At 57.1% G+C, this 26,990-nt stretch overlaps 1 long non-coding RNA gene across 2 annotated transcripts in view; it reads left to right on the top strand.

Moving 5' to 3' along the window:
• Positions 1-4,221: 4,221 nt before the first annotated feature.
• The window catches only part of LOC139999045 (uncharacterized), a 66,067-nt gene continuing 43,298 nt past the window's right edge, over positions 4,222-26,990 (top strand). The window contains exons 1-3 of one of the 2 annotated variants that reach the window (XR_011804044.1): positions 4,222-4,353; positions 5,364-6,257; positions 14,584-17,008. This is a non-coding gene — a long non-coding RNA (uncharacterized lncRNA). Of the gene's footprint in view, positions 4,354-5,363; positions 6,258-14,583; positions 17,009-26,990 lie in introns of those variants that run through there. The other variant, XR_011804043.1, reaches the window with a different exon arrangement.

Genomic DNA, 26,990 nt, shown 5'->3' with positions numbered 1-26,990 from the left:
GATGGGGACAAGGGATGAGCTCAACAGGTGGTGGCCCCGAGGTGTCCCCGTTTTATGTGTTTGCCTATATCCGTGTGCCAGCCTGGTCTCTCCAAATCGGTGTTGGATCAGCTCCTTACCGAGCTGTGCTGCTCCAAATCTCGCCCTCGGAGGTGCGTGTGCCTCCCCAGCACAGCCAGGGATGGGATTTGGCCTGGTTATACCCACGGTGCAAAAAGGAGCGGAGGATTTATAGCTGATTGCTGCCCCGGGTCCCCACCTCGCCTGCAGCCACAGCGCGGGGCAGATGGAGATGGCCGAGCACCAAAATCCTCCCGATTTCACCTCTCCCATCTCCCCATAAAATGCACCGTCAGCTCCACGACCAGCCAGCAGCCAAAAAAACCTCCTTCCATCACCCCGAGCCTCGGGAGCAACCTGGGGAGGCTCCGGGGAGCTCAGCCTCCGCCGTCAGCCTCCTCCTGGCGCATTGGCCGGCCCCAGGCATGGTTTTGGAGGCGTTTTTTTGGTGGAGCCCTGTCTGGTTTGGTTCCCTACCTGCCCGTGCATGTGGCTGAGCATCGCGTCGGGGCCCCCCCAGCGGAGCCTGCGCGTTGGCTGCAGTTTCTATGGTTACTGCAGCGCCCGGGGAAGAGCAGTTGGCTGGATGCTGGGGCTGGCAGGACCCGCGTCTCCCTCCGGATCCGCCAGAAAACTTGACAGGGAGCCGGTGCGTGCGGGAGCGCCGGAGCAGGACAAAGAGGGGAGGGAAAGCAAGGAGGGAAAACTCGGCTCCTGCAGGGTACCGGGGGTTGCCCCCAACAGGTTCGCCTCCGAACAGGCTTCAGAAAGGGATGGAAAGGGTGGAGAAACAAAAAAAAAAAAAAAAAAGGATGATGAGAAAATTGCAGTTCTGGTGCGGGCGTGAAGGTGACATTTGTTGTAGCATCTCTGGCCGGCGAATCGGGGATCTAAACACATGGAAGTTTAAACTGCTGCCAGAGCCTGACTAGTTCTGCCCACATTTCTATTTTCCCCACCATTTTTTTCTTCTAATTTCATTCTTTCGGCGTTTTTCAGTCTGATTCGTCCTCCCCTACACGCAGGTTTCTTCCCCAGTCCTATTATCCCTCTGGTGTTGGTTAAGCTAAAAGTTTGAGGCGTGTTGAGCCCTCACCACAAACCGGTGCCACTTGGGGCACCAGGAGGTGCCGATTAGGAATCGATGTGACTTTTTGGGGGGCGTTCTTGCCCATCACAGCCTCAGACGCCAGCGTGGATGTAGCAGCATCGAGCATGGGCACCCACCCAACTCGGTGTCTGCGTGTGCAGTTGGGACCCTCCAGCCCCGTCCTCTCATCTGCCCTGCCCCAAATGCACCCCAAATGTGTGTGGGATCGGGTTCAGCCTCGGAGGCTGGCCCTGCTGAGCCCTTTTTTCCCTTCTGGCTCGGCCACTTCACCTCCCCTGTGCTCCCTGCAGCCAGGGCAGCGCCTCGCTGCGCCCTAATAGGCATCCCGATCCCCGCCGCTACGGGCAGGGTGTGGGGACAGGAATGCAAATAACTAGGGCAAAGGCTTGGGAGATGAAGGGCCCTCGTCCTGACCTGCTGGGGAGGTAACTGGGAGCACTGGTCTCCCCATGCTTCCCAGGTGAGGCCGGCTCCTCGCCCGGTCTGACTGGCTCGCCCGTCTCCCCGGGGCCGAGGCTGGGGCAGATGTCGGGGTGCGCTGGGTGCAGCCGTGCCCTGCACGGAGAGCGGGGTCCAGGCAGGCAGGGGCAGGGGAGCTGCGAGGTCCTGGCTGTTCCCAGAGCCACCGAGCAGCCAAAAAGTCCCTGCAGGGCCAAGAAGCCTCACCCAGCCGTCGGCAACCCCGTGCCCCCGGGGGGGAAGCAGAGGAGGAGGAGGGATGGAGCGTGGGTGGGAACCCCGGCGGCTCTCCGGGATTTGCAGCAGGGCTTGGGGCTCGTGCTGCCTGCCCAGCCCTGCCTGTGGGGCCGGCGTGGGTCGCGTGGGGTGGCTGTCACACGTGGGGCAAGCCTGGCTCCTCTCCCTCATCCCGCGTGGGTGGTGCCCGGGGAGACGTCTCCCGTCGTCTCCGGAGCCGTGCCCTAGTTTTGGGGCAGTCGCTGCCCGTCCCTGCCCGTCTGCCCCTTTCTTCTCGCCTGCCCTGTGTTCATCCATCACTGCTCGTGTTCCTGCCCTGTCCTGGAGCACCTCACCAGCGAGGCTGGGGCAGCCCCAGCATCCCTGCCTGCTCGGCTGGGCTGGGTACCAGGGCTTGGGCAACGCTCGGGCTGCGGCTTTGGTGGTTTGGTTGCGTTGGAAGAGGCTCCCTCCTCTCCTGAGCCACAGCAGCGTCTGTCCCCGTGGCTGGCTGAAGACCAAACACCGCTGGTCCTGAGCCTTCCCACCACGCACAGGGCATCTGTGTAAACCCCCGGGGTTGGGCTCGGCTCTGTTGTGGGTTTTCCGGCATCCCAAAGGACACGGGAGGAGCTGGGTCGGGTTGCACCATGGCTGTGACGCTGTGAGAAGTCATATGGTTGTGTACCAAAAGCCTTCAGCCCCCTTTTGGGACCTGCACAGGGTGATGCTGAGGAAGCTGCGAGCTGGGGCAGTCGGTGCAGCCGCATTTTGTAGGTTCAATGCTCTCGAAGTGTCCAAGGGGGGGTCACGCATCCTCACGCCTGCTCATCTGGGGTCCTGCATCCTTTGGGTGGCACCAGACTTGGAAGGGAGGTGGTGAAACAGAGAGAGAGGCAATACTTTACCCCGGCTCCTGCCTTTGCTGGACCAGCGATGGATGCTGCAGCCCCAGCAGCCGTCTCGCTCCCCCCAGCACCTCCCAGGAGCTGTCGGTGGGAGGCAGGGGGTATCCGTCGGCCCCCCGCTCCGAATCACCTGCTCAGCCCTTCAGTTGCTGGGACTTGCAGCTGCCTAAGCTGTGTTTACCCTTCCCCGCTCCTTTTTTTTCTTTCTTTTTTTTTTTTTCTCCCTTCTCCCCAGGCAGATTAAAGCCAGACAAGAAAGGGCAGAGCCGCAGCTCCCCCTCGACAAGTCGCTGCAGGTGAGACGGAGCCGCTTGGCACGCAGCGGAGCCACCTGGCCTCCCCGCTGCACCAACCCCAGTGCGCAACCGGGCAGGGGGAGAGGCCGGGCACCTCGCCAGGGGACGTGGAGGGGGGAGCAGGGGCTGGGGATGCTGCAGGGAGAGGGACCAGCCCTGCTCCCAGGGCTGCAGGCGTCGAGCCGGGATGCTCTGGGCTGCCTCGGTGGCTCACGGTGGCTTTGGAAATGGAGCACCAAGCCCCCGGTTGTCACATTTCCCTCTTTTTCCCTTGCAGAAGGGAGAACCTGGAGGGTCAGCAGGGTGGATCTGCCTTTTGCGGCGGAGCAAAGCCTCGATTAAAACCAGGAGAGAAGTGCCAGGTCTGCTCGAGCCCAGCACATCAAATGGCTGAGCCGGACCTGGCGCAGTTCCTTGGAGTTTTAGGAGCTAACCAAGCACCCAGGCTGGCCCCTCCAGAGCCACGTCCCGTCTCACCAGCAGGAGCACGCCTGCAGCACCGTCCACGTGCTCTCCCCGGGTTTCAGCGAGCCTGTGTGGGTGGCAGCAGACTCTCGGGGCTGGCTGCAGCTCTGTCTGCAGGAGAGCTGCTTGGGAGGCAGCCTGGGCTTCCAAAACTTGGGCTGGAAATAAAGCTCTCCCCTCCGATTTATTTTCCTCCTCTTGAAGGGCACGGTGGTCGATTCTGCTAAAGGGAATTAAAGGCAGTTTCAGTCCATGTTCTTAAAAATCTCTGGGTTGGTTTTGAGGCCGGGCAAAGGGCAAAAGTTCTCGGCTGGTTTTTGTTCCAAACCTCTCCTGCCCCACTTGGCTGCCTGGAGAGCCAAGCCCCCGCAGCACCTCGCTCCCAGGAGGGGAATATTTCGCACGTGGGCCAACTTGCCTTCGTTTCAAGGCTGTTTTCACTTGCTGTAGGCAAATGTCACCGGGCTCTTTCTGGTGTCGCCTTGCTGCTCCCCAGCAGTTTCCTGAAGAGGCAGTAGGAAGCCGAACATGTACGTACATCTCCGCGGCGCGCGGGTATTTCCAAGTGATGCAACTCAGATTCCTTCCCTCGCCACCCCCCCTTCCCCTTGCGCTCCAAACCCCGTTTTGGCCTCAAAGTTCAGCTTGGGGCTTTTTTTTTTTTTTTTTTTTGTTACCATTTCAGAGCTCTGGAGGAGGTGGGCAGCCCCGAGCGAGGGCGGTGCAGGCAGGGTGGCTGGGGAGGGAGAGGCTGCCCCGTCGGGGAGCCCTTGTTGCAGCCTGTAGGGCCGTCTGGGGCCGGCTGCGTAATCCTCCCACGGTCAGGACCCATCAGCAGGTGAGAAATAATACGGGATATTTGCATGTTAGCTGCAACCCCTGGATCAGGCTGGGGAACGTGCTGCTTCATGTGGAAAACCTGCTCCCCTTCTCCAAGGAGATCTCCCCAACCCTGTGCTCAGACAACAGGTTGGCATCCTCTGCTGGGTGCTCCGTGGAGCTTGGCCACTGCCTGGTGGAAATCTGCAGCTTCCTACGTGGCCACGGCTTCAGGTTGTGTGTGTCGGGGTGCCACGGCCGCGCTGCTTCTCTCCATCCAGCGTGAGGATGCTCTGCCATAAGGTTTTGCCTGCTGAGGCTTTCCCCTTGGGTATTCTCCCCCAAAATGTGCACTGTCAATGGGTTTGTGACAATAAATCAGCACAGGGACCCTTCCTGCTCTGCTCACTCTCCACGATCTGTCTGGTGCCTTGCTCTGGTGGGACATAAGACTGGGATGGTGAGCTCAGAGAGGAGGAGGGGAGATGTTTTCCTGTCCGCAAAGACCTTACAAGAAAAATCTCTGTATAGGGCAAACCCTTCTGCAGCAGCCTGCCAGAAATTTCCAGCGAGGTTTGGGTTTTCTGAGCCCTGTTCCGGAGTAACCGGCGACCCCCTTGTGTGGGCACAACTCGCACCCTCTTGACCCGCTTACCCTGAAGGTGCTGGGCAGCCCCGAGGTCCCTGGGGTCCTGCTGTTCCCAATAACTTCTTTTCACCTCGATGAAACCAAGCGGCCGGGATCACCCCTGTCCTTTATTCCCTGCGTGCTGCAGCTCGTCGGGCAGTACCCTGAGCTTTCCGAGCCCTCGTTTTCATGCTCTGCACCTCGCCCACGTGTGCGGAGTGCTGTGCAGAGCCCTGATCTCACCGTTCCTCCTGCTGCCGTGCTCCCAAAGCCCTCGGGGAAGGATTTAGGCTGTGCCCTGCAGCCTGTGGCTTTGTGAGGACCGGGATCCCCAGCACCGAGGTGGGGACACGCCACAAGCCAGGGGGGTTTTTGCCTCTCCTTTTTTTTTTTTTTTTCAGCAGCGTGGCTAAAGGCGGAGGCAGATTTGCCGGCACGCTCGTTGCACTACATGGGGAACGTCTGATCCCAGGCACGCCGATTTCACAGCATTTAGCCGCACATCGCCCGGGTTCTGCGAGTGCGGGTTTGGTGCTGCTTTGTGTTCCCGTATCAGATGGAGAGCGAGAAAACATCTGACACCAACACCAGGGCAGAGTGGGAGGAGAGGGAGAGCTTTAAGCCCTTGGTCAAGTTGGTGGGAGCTTCTTTCCCTCGCTGATTATGAATTCGCTGTGGTAGCTTGGCTGGGTTTTGGTTGCAAGGAGCACGGTCGGGCTCCTGCTGCCTCCAGGAGAACCAAAACTGGGCCAAAGAAGGGGCCCTGGGAGCAGGAGAGACCCCCCAAGAGAGGACCCAGCCTCGTTCAGCCTCCTCTCCTGCTGGGCCCACCCTCGTTCCTGGTAATGGGTCAAACCTGGGAGCCGTGACTCAGCCTGAACTTTCAGTGGCTTTTGCACCTGGCGATTTAAATATCTGTCTGCAGGGGAGGTGAGCACCAAACGGCATCCCTGGGTACCTCCTCGAGAGGTTTCCTTCCCCTTTCTCCCCCCCCCAGCTGTTTGCTATCTCCCTCCTGCCGCTGCCTCCCACCCCTGGCTCAGAAGAGTGGGACACGAATGCGCCCACCTCAGCCGCCCCGGTACGAGGGCTGGCAGCAGCCTCCTTTCATCTCCTTGGGGAAAGGGGCTTTAGGGAAAGCTGCCAGGCTTTGCCCAGGAGCCACAGAGGGATGTTCCACCAGCAGCAGGAGCCTCGGGCGCAAGGGAGCAGCCGAAGGAGCCGCCGGGGGTGGCGGTGGCGGCGGTGCCGATAACATCTGGACCCACCCGAGGAGAAGCGCATCTCCTGGTGCCGTAAGTGCAGGGTTGGGACCTTTCGGTGCCGAGACGCCTCTGCTGAGTTCAGCAAGAGTTCAGGGCGCTGAGCCCGCTCGCAGGAGTCGGGTCTGGTCGCAGGTGTGCCCGAGGCAGCGTGCCGGGGCTGCTTTTCGGGTGGCTCCTGCCAAGGGCGCAGAGGCAGCGGGTGCAGAGCCTGTTCCAGTGCGAGAGGGAGTGCGCTGGAGCCAGCTGCTGAGCTGCAAAGCTCTTCCTGGCACGAGGGGATGGCTGAAAAGCCCCCACACGGCCTTTAAAGAAGCGTAGCTGTAAAAGCCCGAGAGTCCCAGGGGAGCTGGAGCTCGTCCCTCCTCTCCCTTTGCCAGCTGGTGGGGGGCTGCGAGCGGAGCACCCCCATGGCTCCGTGTCGTGGTGACAGCTCTGTCACCCTGCCGCGGCCGGGGAGGCACTGATGCTCTGTGAGCACGCTCTCCCCTCCCTTTCATCTTTTTCCTCCTCCCGTGCCCCCTGCAGCCCCCCCAGCCCCAACGCAGCTTTAAAACCTCGGGGCGAATCCCGCAGCATGGGGAGATTTCGCCCGCCCGCTCCCCTGCCCTCTCCGCTCTCTCGCTCCCTTCGCTGTCTCTGGCCTGCTGGGTTTTGTGTTTCAGTTGTTATAAATAAAGCTCCAGGCACTGATTTGGGTATACAATGACACCTTGTGTTATTAGACAGCACAGGACAGACTTTGCAAGGGGAGCCTGCTCTCCTGCCCTCGCTCTGCTCCAACGGAGCCCCGCTCGCGGCTGCGGGGTGGTGGCCGCGGGTGCTCCTGCCTCCCCGCCTCGCCTGCAGCCACAGCCCCCGGGGGGAAAAAAGAGGATCCCGGTCCCTGCTTGGCCTTGGCTGGGTTTAAAAATAGGTGGGTGGTGGGGGAAGTTTTATGCTTTAAAAAAAAAAAGGGAGCTTGGCTGAGGATGACGGGGAAGGGGAGGGATCCGGGCTGCTGCAGTTTCTGCGCCCCCCAGAAAAGAGGCTGGGATGTGTTATAGGGGTGATGCTTGTCCTTGTCACCTCCCCCCTGCTGGGGGGGTGACCTGGGGGTTTCATCCCGTAGCTGTGCCTCCCGGCTCCTTTCCTGCCCACCCGTGGTGTGCCTGGCAGAGGTGGGGTCCGAGCATCCTTCCTCCCCCTGCTCATCCTCCTGTTGCACCTCGGCCCCCGGGGCTTTGTCCCACCTTGTGCCAGCCACGCTCCTGTCTCTTTGGCCCAGCACGGGTTGGTCTGGGGGAAACAGAGAGATGCTGAGACCCTTGTGCCTATTTTTGGTTTCTCCCTTTTTCATTTTTCCTCTTTCTTTGGTGTCAGTGGTTCTACCCCAGCTTTACATCAGAAAGGTGAGTGCTGTGAGTGTCTGCTTGGGGCATCCAGCGCAGACGTCCCACAGCTCCAAAAGGCACTCCCTAAGCTGGTCTCACTTGCCTCTGCACCCCAGTCTGAGGTTCCCAAGGGAGCTGCAAAGCTGAGAACTTGGACGGGAGCCTCCAGCAGCTCTTTCCAGTGATCACCTGAGTTTCTCTGGTCAGCTTCTGCCTGCAGGGAGCTGCAGCAGGTCTCCGGGTGCCCAGGTTGGGGGAGTCTTGGAGGCAGCGATTTAAAGGATGATAAATAAAAGTCCAGCCTGCAGCTGGGAGGCTGGCTTCTTTCAGCAGGGTTGACTTGGCTTATCCAGTTTATTTTAGTCCTTTCAAAAGTCTTTCTAGGACTTTTGGAAGTGTTTTTTGGGCACTGTGCTACGTGGGTCCGACTATTCCAGTTTTGCGCACAGTTTAGCGCATCGCTTGAACCATGGATGGGAAGTCAACAAAGGTGTAGAAGATGGAAAATTCTTTCTTGGAAACTGCTCCTGTGTTGGGTTTTGGATTGTTTTTGTTTCAATCTCTCGTGCCAGTGCTGGTGCAGGCTGTTGAAGCTGGTACCCCAGGATCTCCTTCTGGCAGATGAGAGGCGCTTCGCACTTGGCGGTGGTTGTCGTGGCCATCCAAGAAGGCTCAGGTTGCTCTTTGCAAACTGCCCTTACGAATTCCTGGTGAGCAAAAATTTGCAATGGCATCACTGCCAGGATAAGTGCCGTTCTCCCCTCTTCCCCTTCCTCTCCACCTCCTGGAAGAGAAAGGCAGGTCATTTATGGCACGTGGGATTTGGGTTTTGCAGCCTTGCCTGGACTCGGTTTGTAGCGAGGCAGACTTAAGGAGGAGGTGCTAAATACCCTCTTTTTGTGGTTTGTGATGCCCGTGTTGCTTTATAAGGTAAATAACCAAACTATCCGATAAAATTGCAACGTTCTGCACATTAATAAAGTAATGGAGATATTTAAAGTGTGCAGTAAAACCGCTATTCCAGAGCCCTAGGCCCGCTTTAGCTGCTATAACAGGAGTGAGTAAGATCTTTTCCCGCTTTTATTTATACACATATAATATCAAATATTACTGAGTTTTTGCTTGTTAATGTTAGCCAAAGGGGTTAAGAGATATAAAAAGAGATTTTGCAAACATATCAGGGGAGAAAGAGCAGAAGTAGACCCATTAATAAATGAGGGAGCTGAATTCAGCGACGATACCGAAGTGACGAAGTTACTGAGCTGCTTTTAAAATCAGTCTCTGGTAAAATCAGTGGAGACAATTAGGAGACCTTGTCAGATACAATCAGGGGCTCCAAAATAGAAGAGCAGCCCATGAGGGAGGAGGCAGGCTGAGAGGAACGGTGGAACAAAGCCAGGGCTGGTGAAATCATGGGGGGGAAATCCCCTCGGCTCCCCGGACACAGCTTGGGGATGTCCCTGCTGCGGGGCTGCCACGTGCACCTTGCCCAGGTTGTGGCTGCGAGAGGAAAGCACGGGGCAAGGGGAGATGGAGGGAGAAAAAGGGGTTGGTCTGGGTGATTTCCATGTGTCCTCTTGGTGGGAGTCTCTTGTGAAGGAGCAGAGCAGGCACGGAGGAGACGAGGTGCTCAAATGGCTCCTGGCAATGCACCCAAAGTTAAACATCCATTTCCATGGTGCCCCAAACCGTGCTCCAGGGCTGCTGGGAGAGCACAGCATGGCAAGCACGAGGGCTTTTTTGTGGGTCTCGGCAGCCCAAGGGAACTCCATGGATGTGATGCTCCAACAGCAAGATTTACCCGGTGCCTCCAGACATCTCGCTGCGATTTCAATGCCAAAACGTTGAGCGAGGTGCTGGAGGTGAAAGCTGCAGGTGAGCAGGAGGAGGCTGAGGGACAGGGAGCACCTGGCTGAGGAGCCAGAAGACTTAGGATAAATTGCAGCACGTGGCTGGAGAGCACGGCGTAAGCACTGGTCAAAACGGCGCTGGTGGGGATCCAGCTCTGAAGCCAGCTATGGCCGCAGAGAAGCTCAAACCCTCTGTTGTGCGTGTCTTGTGTAAAAGCAAGCTCTGCCTTTTGATATTTTTGGGGCAACAGATGCTGAGGCCGCGTGTCAGACAGCCCTGGAGACACTTCTCTCCTTCTTCCTCCGCTGCCTGCGCTCGCAGCGCTGTTTCCCGGTGCCCAAGCCTGGGTGCTGCAATGACATTCAGGTGGAAACCCACTGGGAAGGGATTTGGAGAAAGGCACCGTGATGACACAGAGCCTGAGGGGTGAGCGTGGGAGGAGAGGTTCAAAGAGTTAAGGCCCCGGATTCTGCCGGCTGCTTTGCAGGGGGTGTCCAGGATGTGGTGAACAACCAAAGCCCAGGGTGCTGGCCTCGGTTAGGTGGCGAGTGGCAGGGGCTCTCCCTGTTCTTTGTAAAATCAGGGTGCAAACACAAGGAAAAAGGCTTGGGGGTGCCCAGCCTTTCAAATTTCAAGCTAAGGTGGGAGCGACGTGATTGAATTGCACAAAGGAGGATGGAGGCTGAATAGCGGTTAAAAAAACAAATGAGCCAGCAGCAAGAAAGCGACTCGCAAACGAAGCGCTGGCAGTGCCAGGTTTGAATTGTTTAAAACACGATTATGCAAAGCTCTCAGATTTAAAGATGTTTCGCAGGAGCGTGGTGAAGGGGTAGCTATGCACCAGCCTTTTCTCGTTGCTTGCCCTGGAATTCCTTTGGCTGAACTCGTTGGCATTGGAGGAATCGGTTTGTGTGGGGCACGGCCACGGTGCGTGTCCGCGTGGGGCTTGGAGAGGTGCTGCGGGTGGCAGAGCTCCCCAGGAGTTCCCTAACCCCCTCCTCAACCTGAAGCTTCTTCATTTATCCATTTCTGTGCAGAAGGATGGGGATTTGGGATCTGAGCTCGTGGGCTGTTAAGTAAATAGCTGAATTTCTGTTCCTGGGCTCTTCTGCCGTGGGGACGGGCGCGTCCTGCTCCGTGCGCTCCGCTCTGCCTTCCTGCGGTCTCCTGCAGCTGGGGGCTGGCTCCTGCTCCCCGAGGGTGGGTCAGCCTGGCCTGTAGGTTATGGGTATGGGAGGGGAAAGCTGGGGCCGTGGAGCTCTGTAAAGGCATTGTTCCCACCAGCTGCCTAAAGCCACCTGTTGGAAATGTTTGAAGGCCACCGGACAGGCATCTTCCAGCGCCACGTGCTTTATTTGTGCAGGATCTCAGAGGAGACTGCCCTGGGAATGTAATACCGTGCGGGGATAACTCCTGGATTTTTGTGCCGTTCTGACCAGGAGGATCCTTGCAGGCGTAACGAGATAAGCAATCCTTTCCTTGCAGGAACGAGATGTAATTATGACTGCCAGCATGGTGGGGGCTGCCACCGGTGCAGGGCTGAGCACCAGGGAGGTGTTGGTGGTGTTGGAAAGAGGCATCAGCCCCAGCTCTGTCTGCTCTTACTGGAGTCTGGAAGGGGTTTGACACCTCTCCCAGACCTTCCTTCTGCTTCACCCCATCCCTGCTCCTCTTTTTTCCTTCCTCTTCAGCTGTTTATGTCAAGCATTTTCTTACCTGGCTTCCCTGCATCCAGGTGTCCTTTCTGTGCCCTGCTCTCTCCTACCCCCTTAACATCCCAGAGTTGTGCCGCATGTGCCAGCGCTGCCCATGGTGAGCTTGGCCTCTGTGCCATGGTGCCGACAGCCAGCCCTTTCCCACCACACTGCTTGTGAGGCTCGGTGTCTTTTTTTTTTTTCTCCATCGTGTAACTAAAGTTTGTGCGAGCCTGTTCTGGTTTAAATGCAAAATATGCATTTGGGAGAGAGAGGGAGGCGTGCAGACCTCACCCCTCAAAGCCCAACCCATCCCCGCTCCAAGACTTTCCAGAAGGAAAGGCGAATAAGAAGAACCTGACCCCATTTCTTCCGAGTCTCATGATTTACAGGCAGCTTTTTGGGCTTCTCTCTGGCGGTGGGCGGCCAGATTGGGCCGAACTCCTGCAGGATTCACATTTCTAGCGGCTTGCGCTCCTCGCCTCTTCCCCACAGCCACCAGGGCAGCTCATGGAGGTGGGCAGCGTGTTGGCTTCAGCAGCACCGCGCACATTTAGCCTCACGTGTGCCCATTTTAAGGGCTGGAAGCGTCAACTGAGCCTTGCCTATGTGTGCCTGACCTGCCTCCACTGCCCCCACTCCCAGCATCGCCTCCTCTCTCTGGGTGGCCCCACGAGGCAAAAAGATCCTGGGCTCGCAGAGCCAGGAGCACGTGGCTGCATTTTGCCAGATTTGGCCCTTTTTCTCCCTGCTGGGACCTGGCTGCCTGTGTGTGTGCGTGCTGGTGGTGTCCCAAAGAGAAAGCGCCCAGCTCCCCTGCATGGCACAGGCACGCGTGCGCACCGAGGGGGCTGCAGCTCCTTCTGCCTCGCTCGAGTTTCCCATTTAAATGCTCCCCTCTGCCAGAGGAGACAAATTCCCTCGGTGGCCCAAAAGGAGCCGACCACCACCCGCTTTTACCCGGCTTTGAGACCCGTGGAGGTGTCCCACCGGGTGCCCCCCACTGCCCCGTGCCGCTGCTGGCTCCAGCCCGGCGGAGGCAGGAGCTCGCTGGTGAGCCGGGGAAAAAAGAGGCTGCAGCAAAGATGGAACAAACAGAATTTTTTTTTGCATCTAGAGGGGGAAGCACAGAGCTAAAAATAAAACGGGAAGATCAGTATCTGTCAGGCTGACGGCGGATTGGCTCTTTGGAAATGCATGTAATTACCAGGCTGTAGGTAGACATTTGCATGGAGCGAATAGCAAGCTACTGAGACAAGGTTACGCTTTAACCTTTAAGTCCTGAATCTGCTGGAAAAACTAAGACAGAACTGCAGGAAATTAACTTAAATTAATAGAGTGGCTGTGGCTGTGCTACATGTTCCCTCGATGCATGTCACTTGGCGGCACCGAGCGCCTCGCTGCCCCTGTGCCCTGGCGCAGGGAGATGCTTTGGAAGCAAGTTTGTCATGCGTGGATCTCCTCCCTCGTTTGGGGATTCAGCCTGAGTGGGGAGAGGAGCTGCAGCTTCTCGTGGTCTGTGTGCCTCCTCCCGTAGCGTCCTTTCAGTTGGCAGCCTGCAAAGGGGCTGGGGGAATTTGGGCAAAGGGTGCGGGTTTTGGGTGCGGGTGCAATCCCGCTGTGCCGATCCACGGCTCCCAGCTGGGAGAGCCAGGGAGGGGATGTGGTCAGGGGGCTGGAGCTTTTGTCTGAGCTCTGTGTGCAGGACTCCGCAGGCAGTAATCCGTGCTGAAACCGCACTGATCGGAGCAGAGATGGTCCCTTTGTGCACGTGTTTGTGGGTGTGCAGAGCCTAAGACTGTGGGCGTGGAACTGGTCCGGTGAAAAACCCAGAGAGAAACTCAAAACGTGCCTGCACGTTCCCACTCCGGGCTCCCATTGGGGCTGTTCGTGCTCCCAGCCTTCCTCCCACCTCCTTACCCCCGGGACACCTCGCTCTCGCTGCTGCCCGTCGTCCCCAAATCGGGCAGCCTGGGGATGGGGGGCGAGGAGGGGGAGATGCCATGGGGTGCTCGTTCCCATCCGGCACCGCCACTGGAGGTGCTGCTGCCGTGGGACGTGGGTACGAGCAGCTGGGTCTTGCTGGGGACAGGCTGGAGAAGCCAGCGGTGACACCCTGCCTTCTGCAGATAAGGCAATAACCATTTCCAGTAACCATTTCCAGTAACCATTTCCAGTAACCATTTCCAGTAACCATTTCCAGAAACGCTGCCTTCTCCTCCTCTCCTGCTGCCTTGTAGCCAAAGCTGAGCAGAAGCGTTGCGGTGGTGGGACCGGCTGGTGCAGGGCACAACCACCCAGCTGCCCGAAGGGCCAGGCCACCGGGAGCCCAAGCTGCTCCACTGGCTCCCCATCAGCTCCTGAAGCCAACGGAAGGCTCTGGCCCTAATCCTCAAAGCGACTGGTGGAGGAAGCGCCAGCAGCAGCAAAGGCAGGGTTTTGTTCACGAGCTGCTCCTCTGAGACAACCCAGAGCAGGGGATGAAGCCTAGGAGAGCGATCTCGGCTCTTTAGGATGTTGTAAGGGGGGCAGCAGGCAGGGCTCCAGGGTTCTGGGATTTTAGGGTTGGTTCCTTACCCCCTCAGAGCAAGGTTCGGGTGCCTGAGCACCACGGGATCGCCAGCCCTGGTGCTCTGAGGAAGCAGAGGGACACGGGGGATTTGTCTCCGGTCATCTGGCTGTGAAGGATGGGGGAGTGCTGCCTCGCTTCTCGGGGTGGTTAGAGGGCAAGCACGTGGGAAATGGTGAGACCTGGGAATTTAATGACAGGCTGAGACGTTCAGGTGTGAGAGGGAGCAATCTCCTGGGTGAGGCTGGGTGAATCTACCCGGTGATTGCCATTAGGGAGCAACCCATCCTCTGCTGGCAGACGAGGGGACCTTCTTCTCTCCACCAGGCATCAAACCCAGCGGGTTCCTGACCCCTGATGCGGTAACGTCTGACGTGGAAGATGTTTCCCCACTCCAGCAGTGACCTGGGATAAATCCCAAAGCCTTTCTGCCTGGCTGCTGGTTGGTGGACGATCAAATCGTGGTGATGAAGGTGTGAGGCTTGGCTCTCCGCGCACCGCCTCCCTTTCATGCCTCTCTCTTCTGAAAAGGAGAGTTCAAATAGTTCTGCTTCATGGCTTCTTTCCGATGAGAGTGTTGTATGACAGGGACAGGAGGTTCAGATCTTCCCTCCTGCTTTGTTCCTAGCCCCAGCTGTCCGCCCGCACCTCTGTCGGAGGAGAGGGGACCGCGGCAGCTCCGCGCGTCGACGTCTTGAAGTTGTGCTGGAGTCAGATCTTGGAAAACTTTCCCTGCCCAAAGAGCACCCCACGCACCGAGCTCTTTGGAAATCTTGCTTTGATGGTTTCTTCCCCACCTTTCTGGAAATCCCCCTCTCAGCTCCCTGCCTGTTTGAACTCCTCATTTTATTTATTTATTTTTTTTTTTCCAGCTCTTCAGCCAGTGGTGTTTTTAACTCAGGGTGCAGCCTAGGAAAAAAAAAAAAACTGGAACACCCTGTCTGAACTAGAGGCTTGTCCTGCATCCAACGTAGAAAGACCTTGAAGAAAGCCAGTTGTGCCCCAAATTCAGCCTGTTGTTTTTCCGGCTCTGTTGGTTGGCCTGATAAAAGCGACGGCCTCTCCCTGCAAGCTCCGTCTGCCTTGGATCCACGCTCATTTTTTGGACGTTGGTTCCTCATCAGCAATCAGAAAGCAAGAGCCTGTCCCTTGCTGCAGCAGCACGGGGCGGAATTTAAGGTGGTCGGATGTTGAAGAAGAGGGGAGGGAAGGCTGCAGGGATTTTTGGAGAGAGAGGGGTGTCTGCAGAAAGAACGGCCCTGAGGTTTCCAACGTGCCTTTGTCGAGCAGGCACACGGAGAGGGCTGTCCCTGCCCCTTGTTCCCACGGGCATTGCTGTCACTTTGGCACTTCCTTCTGGGGTTCCCACTTTTGTCACCTGCTTGTGAAATTTCGGGGCAATTGTCCCTGGAGCCCGGCCACAGCGGATTCCCTCAGGGAATCTTGGGGACCCCGTGGGGCTGAGCTGATTTGGAAGCAGCTCCCCAAAACGCTGCTGTTCATTGCCTGCTTGTTCGAAGCAAGTTCCAGTTGCCTTTTGAGTGCCTTGCTGTCAACTTGGTGCGGGCAACGCGTGCCAGATCTACCTCAAGTAGCTTTGAATTAGGCTCGGTGGGGTGTCAAGGACTAGCCAGGGCTGCTTGGTAGGGAGTTGGTGAGGGAGAGCGCATGGGCAGCGTGCCGAGACCTTCCCTCAGAGATCTGCCACCTCCAGCAATGCCCTCTGAGAAGCCTCCTGAGCAAGGTGCCGGCCCTGCGTCCCCGTGCTTGGATAGCCAGGGTGGTTTTATTCCTTGTGGCTTTGGCACTCACTTCCCATGACCTCTGGGCACCCGCGTGGGACGCCCGTTCCTGCGCCGTGCTCTCCCCGTGGCCGTGCCGCAGCCACCCTGGGCTGTGCTTGAGGCGTACCCATCAATATCGCTCCTGCTGATCGTTCTCCCTGCCACAACTTTAAATCCTCACCTCGACCAGCCTGGGGGAGCTGGGAGCACAGCGTGAACCCAGCTGGTTTGGTCCAAGCGCCGAGCCCTGCTCTGGTGCTGGGTGTCCTTGCAACCTTGCCGCAGCGCCACGATTTGTTTTGGTGGAAAGGAACCAAAAGAATGAAGGGAAATGCTTACCCGCTCATTTTTAATGAAGATCCTGACTTGGGGACAGATCCTTTGTGCAGATACGGATGTATTTATGCTGGTGACACCTTGCCACCGCCGACACAGCCACTTACACATTTCGTAACGTGACAGCAGCGCGGATGAGGCAGGACGGAGCACAACAGCCCGAGACATCGGGGCTTGGCCCGTCCTCCCCCTGTTCTTTGTGGGGTTGTGCTGGCTGATACCAGCTGGGGAGAAGGTGCCTTGATTTATCTTTGATTTTTCTTTGATATTTTCAGAGGAAGGCCGTGCTCTGGTGTTCAGTCTTCATTTTGCACCCGTGGCACCGCTGCGTTTGGGGGTTCTGATGGGAAGAACCCCTCGCGAAGCCCCTGAGCTGCAGGGCAGGAGGGATGTTGGGAAGCAGATGAAAATCCCAGCTTTCATCTTTTGTCCCAAATAGCATCCGAAGGAATTTGTACTATTTTTACTGTTTGTTTTTGTTTCTCCCCTCCCCTTCTAACTATGCACCTTAGCATTTTCTGCGCGCCCTGTCACTGGGATATCTCCACTTGGACTTTGAAACAGATTACTCAGCTTCATGGTTGTTTAGAATAGTTTTAAGTTATTTTTACTATCCAGCCCCATTTTCTATCATCATGCTGCAATTACTGGAGTGCCGACTCTGCAGGGGAACACTTGCTTCTTTTAAACAAATGGTTTCCTTCGGAATTAAAAAAAAAAAAAAAAAAAGAGTTCATGGAAACATTTCTGTGGGCCTTTGATTATTAATTTGTTATGGAGGGTCTAATTCTATCCGTATAAAAATACGAAATCTTAATTTTAGAAAACCTAAATTTGGAGGCCACTTTCGCACCGAGGCAGTTCCTTTAACGCGGGCTTTGGGGCGTGTGCGTGTCTTTCTTGTTAAATGGCAAATCTGCTTTCCGCTGGCGCTGTTATGTGGTTAATCCTGTTGGGCCTGATCTGATCCTCCTGGCGCTGGCGAGAACCGAGCAGGGCTGAATATCGGCACCGGACCGAGGGCAGCCGCGGGGCTGGCTTGGACCCGCTGCCCCCAGAGCTGCTGCTGCTCCTTCTGCCTGCTGCAGCCAGGGGCTCAGCCCTGGGGTTCAGTGGTTTTACACGTTCTAGGAAGGGCTTTGTCCATTTTCTTAATTTTTTTTTTTTTCTCCACTTAATCAAAAAGGAGAAAAAAAAATGGGGCAAGTCTTTGCTGTCTTGTTGGATCCATAAGTGTGATTTATTTATTTATTTTTTTGCTCATGCAAGTGCGGCTGGAAACAGCTCAGACCGAGCTGGTTTCCAAACGGGGTGGCCCAGCCCTGCTCGGGGCATTTTGGGTTCATTCGCATGAGCTGGGGCACCACCCGGCTGCTGTTTTTTCAGGGAAAGGTGTGCTGGTGCCTGCCCCCGGTGACATGCCACCTCCTCCTGCCCTGGCTCTTGGGGACGCAGGCGGTGGCTGCGCCTTGCGCAGGAGAGCAGAGCCACGTGCATTTGGGGGTGGAGGTCCAGAGAAACCCAGGCTGGGTGGGATTTCCCTGGGCACCTAAGGATGGGGGCAGGCTCTTGCCTAGTGCAAGCACAGCTCTGCCTTTAAGTCCCAGGAGGATTCACCCCGACTAACCAAAACCACATCTCGAGGGATTCCTCCTCCACCAGCATCGATGAGGAACCCTCCTTGCTAGCCATCATTTTAGGTGCTGGGGATGGAGGTGCCCAAAGTGCCTGCTCCCCTGGGTGCAGCACAAACCTCACCAGGCTGTGGCCATCCCTCGGGTCCCCCATGGGGACCAGCGTGCAGGGTGTGAGTTTCCCAGTCGTTGGCTCCAAGCAGAGGGGTGCTCGGGCACTGGGGAGGGCTCCGTGGTGCCTGGGGCTGTGCTGGGAGCACGTATGGCTTTTGGCCAGATTGCCCCCTGCCTCCCCCTTCGGGACCATGGGAAGGAGAAGAGCAGAGCCGCATTCCCAGGGACGTTTTAGGATAGTGCATGGATATTATTTTTTTACAGGGAGGGAGGGATGCGGCGCGGCGATGCTTGGCCTTCGGGTGGATTCCTCTCTCCCGCTGCCTCCCAACTCTCCAGGAGCCTCATGCTGGTAGTGGGGAAGGGGTTAAGGCTTCCTCGCTGCCCAGCCTGGGAGCAGCCGCCGGCTGCTGCTGCTGCTGCTGTGTTCCCCTTCCGGGGCTGCTGAGGTTTGCTGGTATGCGTGCAATGCGGCGCCGGCCGGCCGCGAGCACCCAGCCCTCGCCCGAGTGCTGTGAGACCTTCCCGGCACAGCCCTCCCCTCCCCTGCTCTTCCCCCCCAGCACTGAGCCATGGGGTTGGGGAGCTGGGACCTGCCCGGAGAGCAAAACCAGGGGCTGGAGGAGAGCTGGAAAAGGGTCAAGCTGCCAAGCAGCATTCCCCTGGGGTCCCCCGCTTCGCTCGCCCAAAATGCTCCGGAGCAAGGGAGCGACTCTGGGCACGTCCTGGTGCTGGCCCAAGGTTTTGTGGCTCCTCCTTGCTCACCTTTACGATGCCAAAGTTGGGGACGAGGGGGTGGCAAAAGGCTTTGGATGCCCCCAAAAGGGTTGAACGATGTGTTTGGTGTGGGTTCCTGCTCCCTGGGGCACGGGAGAGGGGTCAGTGCAGACGCAGGAGCTGGAAAATTGCAGCCACGGCAGCAGGACTCAAGCTGAAACGTAGCGAGATGCCTCGGAGGGGAGATGCAGGCTGCCTGGAGTCCTCTCTGCACCAAAAATTTATATCCCTTATATAACTGGGGAAAAGCAAACAAAGAAACTTGTCTCCAAGTGGGAATGTGGTGTCGCTGGGAGAAGTCCCCCAGCAAGAGCGAGCCCGCTGATTTACTCCCAGGGCTGTTAACTCTTCGGCAGAAGGGCGATGCTTTTACGGCTAAATTCTCAGACAAACGACTCTTGGATATTCCTGAAGAATTGTGCGTGTGGGTTGCCTAATTTAGGCAAGCGGCAGGCATAATTTATTTATTTTTTTTTTTTGGTTTGCTGTGGCTCGAGGGCTGTGCTTTACCTTTGGTCCTCGCGAGGCGCAGCCATCGACGCTGGCAGGAACCATCTTTTGGAGCGAGGCGCTAATTTCGTAGGCTCAGATAACACAGCCTCTCTAAAAATGTCATTCGGGGGCACTCGTGGGGTGAGTTTGACATCGCTGACTTGTGCTGGGACGCCTCGTGTGTGCTCCTGGCCCTCCTGCCCCAGCAGCCTCGCTCCCAGCTCCTGGACGTGTGAGGTTGCCTCAAGGGGGATGCAAAAGAATTCCCTTTTCTTTTTTTTTTTTCCCCCTACTGTCTTTTAATCTACCCCAAAGTGATAAATAAAGTCCCTGGCCCTCGGTTGCTCCAGGCTGTCAGGCTGATGCCAAAATAAGATCAGTCAAAAAGGGCGCAAGGGGAGATTGGTCATTAATGGAATTAAAAGGGGCTTGGTTTGGGATAGTGGCTACACCATAACTTTCTTATTAACTCCAGATAAGCTAAAAAAAGAAATTTATTCAACCAAAAGAGGCATTTCAGATGCCGGTGGCAATAGACTTGATGGTTGTGTTGTGTCTTTTTTTTTTTTTTTCTTTAAGTTCTCGGTACGGGCAATTATCAAATTTAGCTAATTTGATATGAGCCTAATATCAACACAATCAGCAATATATTTACACTTTCCAAATGACAATAGCCAAAAAGTTGTTTTCCTGTTGCTTTCTTGAACTCCACTTTCTTCTGCCTTTATGTCTCTGGTGAGACGGGGGCCCATTTTTGGGTGGAAATCCCCAAGTTCCCCTTTGAGATCCTGCCCTTTCGTGGGGGCAGGATCGCCGTCCTTTCACGGGGGGCACCGTGACTGCAAAAAATGTAATCAGCCTATAATTAGCAGCGTAAAATAGCCACATATCGCCGCGTGCTGTTGGGAACGGGGCCGCTCTTGTGCGGGGAGCTGCACGAACGGCGGCACCGACTCTGCCCGGAGCATTTGTGCCGGCAAATCCCCAGCAGCTGACCCGGAGGGCTGGGATCGTGCGGCACGAGCAAACAGCTCAGCTGGTGCCCATTGCCACCGTAGTCTTACTTTGGGTTTAATTTTTATTTTTTTTTGTTCTTTCCCTATTTTTTTTAAGGGAATAGGGCCTCCACGATCCAGCCTGTGCATGTGCGTGTACGTGCCTCTTTCTTTCTCTCTCTCTCTCTCTCCATTTGTTCCCGCCTCCCCCTGTTTTCTACCCAGCGACGAGTTTCAATTACGTTTGGCTGAAGGGTAGAGCTCTTGCACGGCTCCCGCAAGTCTTGTGAAAATGGGTGGGTGGCTAAAGAGGAGAGACTCGAGCGCTCGGCAACTGTGTGCGAACCCAACCCTTATGAGCCACCGGAGAATCCACATTCGCTTCGTTTGCTTCTCCGGACGGGGGGCTTGTTGGGAGGTGGGCAGAGGGGTAATTAAACACAGCCTTGATGACCACGGCTTGGGGGAACCTGGACGGAGAGGGGCTGGTGGGGAAGGTTAGCCGAAAATCCCCGTTCCCCTTTAGGGTCTGTAGGTGCAAGGGCAGGCGGGGCTGAGTCAGCCGCCTCCCGGCGGGGCGGTGAGATTAAATCTGGCCCTAGCAGGGGGTAGCAGCTAGGGGAGGAGGAGGAGGAGGAGGAAGGCTCCAAGCCAGCGTTTCCCACAGGAACAGAGGGGCCGAGCCCTGCTGGGGTGAGGTTTGGGCAGCAGGAGGTGGTGCCCGCAGTAATGGGGACACGGAGCCGCGTCCCGCTGCCCATCTGCAGCCATGGGACCTTCGGGGATGGACAGCTGAGCCTGGCGAGCTCCCGGTGTCACAGAGGGAGGACAGAGCCAGGGGGATGTGACACAGGACGGCAGCTGCTGGTGCCTCCCCGTGTCCCTCCCCAAGGGACCTTTGCGCTTGGCTGGCTTGGAGCCCTCCGGGGTGCCCGCACCGGGCCCCGTCCTCGCCGTTCCTGAGGGTCCCGGAGCTCACCTCCGCTCCCCACGTGCGTTTTTTTCAGCGCCGTGGTTGGGAAGTGAAAGCTGACACAAGTAAATATGTTGACAGCCTGTTTGCAGCCGGCAGGGAATGTAAATTATCTCATTTGAACAAGGCTAACGCGGAATCAAGCCGTTGGTCCCAAATATCCCTTATAAGTGCAGATGAGAAATATTCACGGCACCTTCACTCCCAGAACGTCGCTTTTATCTTTGTGGCTCCTTGAGTGGCAACGCAAAGTTCCTGATTTTGCACTTTTTATGCATCTGAACCTGCAGACTTTGAAATCAGTCGGTCTGCCGGTGTGATTTGCCTCGTTAGCTCCGCACCCTTGCAGGCACCTGGGGGTGCTCTGCTCCGTAACCTCACTGCGCTTGTCTTGGGGGTGACATCCAATTTTGGGAACATCCCCAGAAGGACAGTAGGATGGAGGGAGGTGAGTTTGGGGTGGGTCCTGGGGCATGGAACCTGCGTGCACAGTGCTGTGGCGGGGCAGATGCCAAGCTCCACGAGGCCAGCAGAGACTCCCGAAAGCTTTGGACCGAAGCCATTGCGGGGAGCCACGCTCTCCAGGCTCAGAGCCTCGATTTTTGGAGCTGGCTGCAACTGGGATTGCACCCAGGGCCAGCGCAGGACGTGACCCTTCCTGCCCACTTCTCTGGGTTTCAGATGCCAAGCTGGGATGCGGTGGTTGGGCTTCTTCGGCGCGCCCAGGTGTCACCTATTTCCTCCGTGGAGCCCTGCTCGGGCTATTTCAGGGTCTCTGTGCCTGGAGCATTGGGCTCCAGCTCAAGCAAGGAGCCACGGGGTTGGCTCAGGATGGGGGTCCCATGATCTCGCCCTCCAGGGACAGGAGCTGGAGGTGGAAACTCACTCCTACGTGGCAGCCTTTGCCAGCGAAGGCAGAAGGTCAGATCATCTTCAAACCTTGCCCGTGTTGGCGAGCGGCTGCCTTCCTGCCTTTGCTTTTTGCTCCGTAACAGGTTTTTTCCCTTTAAGAATGCAGAAGATTGATTCCCTTGCAGGGCACATCGCCGAGGCGAGCCATGTCCAAATGGTTTGCACGTCTGCATTTTTTACTGCTCTCGTTTAATATGTATGCAAATGCAGTCTCTCCTGTCCTCACTCTCTGTGTGGGTTTGCACAGTCAGGAGCACATTCCCATTACCGCTGCCCATCTCCTGCTCCGCTCGGCATTCGAGGAGACTGCCTTTGAAACGCTGATAGATGGAGGTGCAAGGGAAAAGAGAGAAATGACGGATTTTCGTAATTTCTTGGTTGGGGAGGGTGGGGGGGAGCGAGGCAGGAGGAGTTGGGAAAGCAGAGGAGGGAGGTTTAAATATATGCAAAATTGTTTATTGGGAGAAAAGTGGGGGGGGGAAGGCCTCCAACTCGGAGAGTCGGAGCGTGGATTTCGTATGCCGGTCCATTTTCGGCTCAGAGGATTTTAGCTGGAGGTTAGGGAAAAAATCCAGGCACTGGCAATAATTTTGTGATAGGGGAAATACGCCGTTTTTCTCCCGATAAACAGACACAGAGTTGGGGCTTCGGTCCCAAAAAGCAGGGGTGTCTCCTGTTTGGTAAATGAAGGGCGAGGTGTCCAGAGGTGTTCCCAGCAAAGGGTGGTGCGTGGCTGCTGCTGCTGCTTTCTTTTCCTTCCTTTTTTTTTTTTTTAGTGGCTGTATTTTTCCAGAGCACTTCAAAGCCAGCACCCGTGAAACTTGGACACTTGTATACCCAGCTCTACGTCTGTAGGAGTAAAATGGGAAACGGTGTGCACCGGCCAGCACCGAAATGTGGGAACCACCTTTGGTGGCCAAAAGCAGGGCAGCTTTTCCCGTCCCCAGGTGATGAGATTGCCTTTTAACGTCCTGTTGGTTGAAGTTGCAGATCTTGGGGCTTTGCACCTGCTTGGAGGTGACCAAGAAGGCTGAAGAAGTCACAGAATCACATCTAGGTTGGAAGAGACCTCCAGGATCTCCTGGTCCAACCTCTGACCTGACACTAACCAGTCCTCCCCCAAACCAAGGTCCTGGCTCGTGGGGTGGGAAGCAGGGGACGAGGTGCCCCCTTCCTCTTCCATTCTGGAAGAGAGATGGAGGTTTTTTTTGTCCTTTTGACAAAATTTAGGTCCTTTAAACATCCAAGGGCCGGATTTTCATGTTTGTTTGAGTTCTGAACCCCGTTACACAGAGCCAGAGCCCTGTTTTACAGAGCTGCTGATCCTGGCTGGGCGCCCCACACGGCATGGGGCTGCGGGGAGGGAGCACCACGGGGGAGCTGCTGGCAGCCTCCTCCTGCTTGCGCCCCCCGAGGCTCTGCCTGGAGCACCTTTCCCCAAAATCCTCCCCAAAACCACCTCCGAGGGGCTCCTTTTTCCTTTCCTGAGCCAAAAATGGGCTTTTTTTTTTTTTTTTTTTGCCCTGGGAAACCCCCTCGGCTGCGGCGCAGGCTTGTCAGGGATGTTTACTTTTGCATCTCCAGTTGTGCAAGAGTGTTTTGTGTCTCTGCAGCGCCCGGGTGTTGTGAAAGCCCTTTCCAGCAGCCCGCACGGACGTGCCCCCGCATCTCAGGGGGGGTCAGGCAGCAGCCAGAGCAGAACAACAGCCTGGCCGTGCCCAGCCCTGTGCAAAGCACAGCCCTCGTCTCTGCTTTTGGCACCATCAGAGGGATCAAGGGGGGATGTTCGAGAAGGGGCTGGGTGTTTGGACGTGCTCAGCTCCTCCGGTGATGTGCAAGGGTTGGTTCTGTTCGTGCAACAGGCACAGAAAGCCTGGGTGCCCACGAGTCCGGAGCTCTTGCAGGCAGCCCGGTTGTCCCTTCACCTCCCCTCACTATGGGCAAGAGTTTAGGGCTGTCTCCGATGCAAAGGGCTGCTTCTTCTGCTTCTCTTCCTTCTTTAGCTTTTGGGAAGCTTTTTCTGTCCCCTGTTATCAGCCATGGTGTCCCTAAGCAGCCACATCCCCTCTTTGCTGCCAATAAATATCTCGTGCCGCTGGGTCCTTGCTCGGGCGAATTCGTGTCGCTTGTGATCACAGGCTCCAAACTTCCCCCCATTACGCTTGCCTTTTTAACAGCTTCTTTTTTTTTTTTACTGGCGAGTAGATTCGTGGAGCCCTTTCTACTTCCTTCATCTGTAAATCGTCCTCCGCACAACTACGGGACCGTTCCGGCTGGGGTTTGATGTGTTTGTCGCCCAACAGATGTCTGGGTGGTTAAAGTGCCCCCTGAGTACAAGTATCCTGTGTTTGCGAGCTCTTTGATAGTTGGTGCAGGAATCTTTTTGTTCTTTCTTTCTCTCCTCAAGTCCTGGGGGTCTGGAGCAGATGCCTGCCGCAGCCTCTCCTTTGTTTCCTGCTCCTGATATCCGTGCCCACAGTGTTGCTCCTCTACCCTCTCCCTTATCAAATTAGATTATCTCCTTCTCGTAAGGACGTTTGACACGTGTAAAGGCGTGATGAGCATATCGCAGCGCCGGGTTCCTGCTCTTCCCCTCTCCGTGCTCCTCTCTTGCACCTCTCCAGCCTGGCTGGGCAGCACCCGGCGGCACGCTGCCAGGCGCAAGGAACGGTGACAGCAAGGCCAGTGAGCTCCTCGGATCAGGCACAGCAGCCAGATCGCCTTGCATGGGAACCCAGGGCCCATTTTGTCTCCAAGCTCTCAACCATGTCACCACGACCCTCGTTTCACCGCTTTTCCTCTCCGCTGATCTGTCTCCGGCGTCCCTCCCCGTGCCCTGCACTTGGCTGCGGGCACCGGGGCTGCTTTTCAGCGCTGTGTGCTGCCCCTTGCCTTGGCTCCCTGCCTTTTTCACCGGGTTTCCTGGTTCCCACGTGTGATCCAGAAAACCCCTCGTTGTTATTCTGTCCTTCCTCCCCGTCGCAGCCCCGTGTTCCTGCTCCATCTTTCATGAAAAGGTCTGAGACTGAAGGTGAGATGTGATAACAGCCTTCAAAAACGTGTCAGCGGCTGCCGCAAACAGGGTGGGAATAAACCATTCCCCGCGTCCTCCCGTGGGTAGGACAAGAAGTTACGGGCTCAAACTGCGGCGCTGAGGGAGATTTAGGTCTGGTGCTCAAACATCTCGTGGCTGAGGCACCGAGGGGGCTGCCTGCATGTCCCCAGGGGCAGGGCATGGGGGCAGCTGTCGGGGATGGCTGTGGGGAGCCGGGGGGAGCAGGGTGACCCAAAAGATCATTTTTCATCCCCGCTGTCCCCCTTCGGCTCCCCTTCTGTGTGCTGGAAGCCTTGGGCAAGGCAATGAGCTTTTTGTGCCTTGCTCAGCCGGGCTCTTTGCTTTCCCTCTCCGTGCTTTTTGTCTCTGTTGCAGCAGTTCTGGCAGGCTCGCGACTGCAGCAAGCCTGGAAATAGCCCCGGCGAAGCCGCTCCTCCAAAAAAAAAACCTTTCCTTTGTGCACGGGGGCTCTTTTCAGCCCTCGTACGCCAGTGGGAATGACGGCAGCTGCAATCAGAGCCCACTGGGACACGCAAGAGCGACCAAAACAAACGTTTTGCTGTGCCCAGAGGGGTCAGGATCGAGGCTGGGGCAGCCTCGAGGACGCTGCCGAAGGTCCTTACGGGGAGCCCACAGCGAGCTTTGCAGGGGGCTGCGCTGGGTGGAAGCACGTGGGTGGAAGAGAAATGGAGAGGACGGGTCCTGGAAGCCGTGCCCCAGGTGGTGCAGGGCTCCCCCATCCCCTCCCCTGCTTTGGCACATGTGTGGGGGTAAAGGGTTGTGGGCAGGGGGTCGGGAGCTGTGGAGCTCCCACCTCTCCTGACCCCGCACCATCTGGTATCGTCAGCCTCGAGCTGGGGCTGGGTCCTTCTCCGCTCCCCAAATCCCCAGCCCCTGTCTCCAGGATGCCCGTGGGCATGGGGTGGCCCCGTTTCTGGGTCCTGTTCATCCGTGACCCCCTTTCATCCACCCCCTAACCCTCCCCACCAGCCCCCTTCCCGGCTCCCCAACAGGAGAGGCAGGCAGGGAGAAACCAGCGGATGAATAATTTATCAGAACGATGCAAAATAGGGTTTTAAAACTCTCCCCGTATAAATATTTATTTTTGAGTCGTTACCACCGCAGCCGCCTCTCTCCCCCATATCCCCCCCCCCCCCCAAAAAAAAAAAAAAAAAACAACGCACAAAACCCTTCCCTTTTTCCTTCCCGAAGCCCCCGACAGCCTTGCAACTATCACGACTCTGCTTGTTCGCCTTTGCTCCGTCTGCCTGTCTCTCCCTCGCTCGCTTTTCACATGATCTGAGCCCCGGTGCCAAGCGCTTCCCGGGAAGGAGAAAAAAAACTCTTTTCTCGCTCGCGCACACACACACACACACAAAACAACAACCGGGGAAAGGGGAGGGAGGGAAAAGGGGGGGGGAAAGAAATGCAGAAACACACACAGGCACACGCACAAAACCCTTTGAAGCCTGTGAAGGGTAAGGGTTGTTTCTGTGGTAACGGCGCGGGGATTGGCGGCGGGCGGTGAGGCCCTCGATCCCGCGGCGGTGCTGAGTGATTAATGAGCCGGCGCTGGGCTGCACGGCCGTGCTCGGGCCGGGACGGGCGCCGCGGGGCTGATCTGCTGCCACCAGACCCCAGCCGCCTTCCTCTGCTCGCCCCGGGCAGATCCTGCTCTGCCCTGCCCTGCCCGGGGAAGGTGGTGCCCTGCGAGCCATCGGCACCTCGAGGGATGGAGACGTGTCCCCAAGAGTGCTGCTGGTGGTGGTGGAGCATCCTTGGGACGGCAACGTCTGTCCCATCCCATCCCCATCCCCATACCCCATCCCCATCTCATCCAATCCACACCCCATCCCAATCCCCATCCCCATTCCCAGTCCCCATTCCCAATTCCCAATGCCCATCCCCACCCCAATCCCTTCCCATTCCATCCCCATCCCATCCCCAATCCCATCCCATCCCATCCCAGTCCCCATTCCATTCCCATCTCCATCCCCATCCCATCCCCACCTCATCCCCTCCCCATAACCCACCCCACCCCATCCCCGCCGTGCCAAGCTTGCCCTCCCAGGGCTTTGGCATCTCCCGCAGCACCCGGAGGGCTCAGAGCCACGGCAGTGCCTGGTTTCAGTCCCGTGGCTCACGGCTGAGCGGGGAGGGCTCTGTTGTCCCCTCCTGTGGCCGTCCCCAGGGCTGGCGTGGTGCTG

The sequence above is a fragment of the Anas platyrhynchos genome, chromosome 18 (assembly GCF_047663525.1).
Source record: "Anas platyrhynchos isolate ZD024472 breed Pekin duck chromosome 18, IASCAAS_PekinDuck_T2T, whole genome shotgun sequence".
In the NCBI taxonomy this organism is placed as follows: domain Eukaryota; kingdom Metazoa; phylum Chordata; class Aves; order Anseriformes; family Anatidae; genus Anas; species Anas platyrhynchos.
This window is presented reverse-complemented; position numbering and strand designations above follow the sequence as displayed.